Source organism: Silene latifolia, unplaced genomic scaffold, assembly GCF_048544455.1.
Source record: "Silene latifolia isolate original U9 population unplaced genomic scaffold, ASM4854445v1 scaffold_444, whole genome shotgun sequence".
Lineage (NCBI taxonomy): Eukaryota > Viridiplantae > Streptophyta > Magnoliopsida > Caryophyllales > Caryophyllaceae > Silene > Silene latifolia.
In genome coordinates, this window is record NW_027413363.1 from 33,334 (window position 1) to 37,805 (window position 4,472).

The window sequence follows — 4,472 nt, forward strand, 5'->3', positions numbered from 1 at the left end:
GTTAATTTAGCCTTTTTAGTCACTTTTCAGGACGAAAGTTATATTAGTGATATTAGGGACCCGTAGCGAGATCGGAAGATGCTACTTGTAAGAATGGACCGAGAGGACTTCTTATTTTCCCGTCTCACGTGTTTATTTCAGACTTACCTAGTATGCTGCCACCGAAACTATAGTGAACAAACCATCTTATCACCCTTTTAATATTTAATTTCATCCGTTTATTTAGTTTACTGTCTTTTACTGCCTTTAGCTATAGAACAAATCAAATCAAACCTCCACACTTGTTACTTTAAGACTAAAATCAGACAACTATTGATTGCATCGCCTCCCTGTGGTTCGACCCTGATTGCCACTAGCTATAGTAGTAGTTTGGACTATAAATATTATTTTTGGTGCATACAACGACAGGCATCAGACAACATCAAATACTTTCTTTTCATGCACACATATAGAGGTAAGTTATAAATAGCCAACACTACTGGCCAAGTACTATGTTGGCTACTCATGTTTCCGTGTGGGTTCATTCCATCAATGGACAGCGCTAGACGTAAGTTTCTAGGTTCATTGTCGAACTCGGGATACTTAGCGTCGAACGATTTCCATTGTATACCATCTGCCGGGTGTCTTAGCTTTCTATCATTTATTCTTCCAGTTTCATGCCAAGTTAACATTTTTGAATCATTGGGATTCGCATAAATCCTTATGAATCTTGGTATCACTGGAAAATACCACAACACCTTAGCCGGGATCCCTTCCTTATCCTTATAACGCCACTCCAAACATTTAGGGCAATTGGTTAAGTTTTGATATAATTTTGGATACAATATGCAATCATTTGGACATGCATGTATATTCTCATATTTCATACCCACTCCTCTTATTAGTTTTTTAGCCTCATATGTCTTAACAGGTAGAACATTACCATCTCAAAGCAACTCCTTTATCAAGGCTAAAAAACTAGTGAAACACGTGTCACTCACCCCATTTGCCCCCTTGATATTATACAACTTCACCACAGCCGACATTTTTATGAACTTACAACCAGGATACAGAGGTGCTTCAGACTCACACAACTTCTCATACATGTTGTTAAGGTCATCCCAATTAATAGTGTCATCACCTACATCTTGAAAAGCATTCGACTCATCATCATTCTCTTCATTATCTATAGACCCAACATTCAACTTGTCTGCTTCCAACTCTTCCAACTCAAAAAACTCGGCAAACTCAGGATTATCAGTTAGCCTTTCGTATACCTCAACATCATCTTCATCAAAACTATTCTCGTCCTCTAATGGTTCTCCATGTAAAATCCAACGTGTATAGGATCGACTAAATCTCCACTTTTCTAGGTGTATTTTAACGTCCGGAAAAGTCATATACCTAATATTACCACATCTTTCACAAGGACATGGAATACTAGAAGAACCTTTCAAATTATTCGAAACGACTTCATAAAATTCAGCTAAACCATCCTTATAGCTGGGGTCACTCATATTTGCAGCAATCATCCAAGTTCGAGTCATTTTTCTACATTCGTAAAATATAGGCAACTAATTCAGAAAATCCAATAATAGGCAAACAAATAAACGAAATTCAGGAAATCAATTAAGCTAAATTATCAACAAATTAGATAATAACCCAATAAATTCACAAATTCAAAAATAATCGACATTCATAGGCCAGGAAATTGAACAATCCTATATCTATATATAGCTTGAAAATCTTAATAAGAAATAGTTAATAAGCTAAGAAACATATATACCTGATTGATAAACACGATGAGGGAGAGAAGACGGTGACAACAGTGACGGAGATGAAGATAGAGAGAGACGATCAGGGAGGAATGGAGGATGATATTTGTGTAGCAGTATTAGCTTGTGTTTGTGTTTTGTAGCGTATATCATAAAGCAATCTGTTGTTCTTTAGATCTTCATAACTTCAAAAACAACGGTTATTGAGTCTACAACCGTTGTTAAAACCTAATAAAAACGGGTTCTAATATAACCGTTGTAATTACTTTTAACTAATTTTGCGCCAAATAATTAACAACGGTTATAATGTATTACAGAGTAAACTATTGTTATTAGTTTTTATATTAACAACGGTTGTGCAAGTTTGACTCATTATTAACACCAATAACAATGGTTAACAACACATAACCGTTGTAATTAAGTTTAGTAAAACTCGCGCCATCCATTCTACAACGTCTTATGGTGATTTTCGTGAATAAGCGTTGTTAAAGGGCCATTGTAGTTGCCTGGATTTGTAGTAGTGGACACAACCACTTTTAATCGAAAATCCTACATTAATACCCATCCCTTGGGATCCGACCTTTACTTACCTCTTTACTAAAAGTAGAGTAGTTTTTGAAGTTATAAATATTGTTTTGGTCTAGGTAACTCTTAACGACAAGTAACCGAAATCCATACACCGACTAAAAATGGCGCCGTTGCCGGGGACGGTGTTAACTTGATTTGATTTTCTTTGATTGTTTTTAGTTGTGTCTTTCTTTACCTCGGGGAAGTCAAAAACCTCAAGATTTGTTCTAATTGTTTTCAAGTTGTTTTATATTTTGCATGTCTAGGAGATCACAAGGTAACTTGTTACCCATTGATCTTGAAATTGAAAGAACTTTGACCAACAATAGAAGACTTGCTAGGAATACTTTGAGAGGTATTGGTGAGATTGTGGACATTCAACCAAATAACATTGATTTCATCAAGCCTTTTGCAAGAGAAGGAGAGGATAACCCAACACATAATCAACCACAAAATCAACCCACAATGCCTAAATTTTCATCACATTCCGTACCAACCGAGGAGAACCTACCAAATGGTACTCCCACACCACAACATTTGACCGGTAATTTCATTGCAAAATCCGCATTTTTACAATTAGTTGAGAGAAGTCAATTTGGGGGGATGCCTAGTGAAGACCCTCATTCTCATATGGAGACTTTTTGTGACTATTGTGATGCGATTTCTCAAACGGAGTTACTCAAGACCAAATTCGATGGGTCTTATTTCCTTTTTCTTTGATTGGTTCCTCGAAACATTGGTTAAAGAGCCTTGATAAGGCTACTCTTGGTATTGACTCTTAGAAGAAATTGGCACTTGCTTTCTACAAGAAGTTCTATCCTCCGAAAAAGACTAACATGTTGAGAGCCCAAATCACCGGGTTCAAACAAAGGGATGAGGAATCTTTGTATGAAGCATGGGAGAGATTCAAGGATACTTGCCGATCTTGTCCACATCATGGACTTAGCGAGTGGTTCCTTGTATAACAATTTTGGAATGGTCTTTATGAAGACTCCCGAAACATTCTCAATATGGGATCAAATGGTATGTTCACCGAGGTTGACGATAATCAAACATGGAACAAGATTGAGGAAATGGCGGTCCATAACTCACAATATAGTAGACCTCGGAAGGCTACTAGAGGAGGAAAGCATGAAGTGGACTCTATTACTCAATTGGGTGCTCATCTTAGTGCTCATATTGATACCATTAATTTGAAGTTTGAAAAGGCTATGGCTAAGCTTGAAGAAGCCTCCAAATCACCTAAGATATATGTTAATGCCATGGTGGCATCTTCATCAATTCTAAGTGGAGTATGTGAGAGTTGTGGAACTTTGGGACATGACCAAAGTGAATGTAGAGGAACAAGTGAATGCTTTCCAAGCATACAAGAGTGGTACCCCTTATTCCAACTATTAAAATGAAAACACAAAATTCCATCCTAACTTCTCATACAAAAGCCAAAATGTTCAAAACCCTCAAACAACATACACCCCACCTCCAATGAGAAACCAAGCTCAAAGACCCTTTTACAATCAAAACCAAAGCTATCAAAACCAAAGCTATCAAAACCAAACTCCATAAAATCAAATAAATGACCAAGGTTTTGATGTTCAAAAAGCAGTCCTCCAAATGCAAAAGAACTAACAAGAGTTTTTCACTCAAATGCAAAAGGATAGCCAAGCAAAAGACATCACCATTAACAACATACTAGCTCACACAAAGATGTTGGAGACCCAAATGTCTCAATTGGCATCTTCAAGTTCACAAAGACAAAAGGGGCAATTACCACCTCAAGGTAATCCCCCAAGACAAGAATCGGTGAGTGCCATCCATTTGAGGAGTGGTACAAGGTATGAAGAGCCGAAGAGGCCCGTTGATGAAGATGTTGTGAATGCTAGTGACAAGGAAAGAGTTGTTGAAAACTCTAGGGAAGAAGAACCCACCATTCAAGGAGTTTCAAAGGAGAATGAAGAGAAGGCTAAAAAGAAAGAGCCTATTGTGATTCGGCTTCCATTTCCATGTTGTCAAGCTAAGCCTAAGTTTGATGAACAACTTGGGAAGTTTATGGAGATTGTCAAGAACTTGGAAGTCTCAATTCCATTTACGGAATTAATCAATCACATTCTGGCCTATGCGAAATACATGAAAGATATTCTTACAAAGAAGAAA

At 37.2% G+C, this 4,472-nt stretch overlaps 1 non-coding gene across 1 annotated transcript; it reads right to left on the reverse strand.

Annotated features, from left to right (window-relative positions):
- Positions 1-3,157: 3,157 nt before the first annotated feature.
- Positions 3,158-3,264, reverse strand: LOC141639563 (small nucleolar RNA R71). The gene has a single exon (XR_012542574.1). It is a non-coding gene; the product is annotated as a small nucleolar RNA R71 (small nucleolar RNA).
- Positions 3,265-4,472: the final 1,208 nt, after the last annotated feature.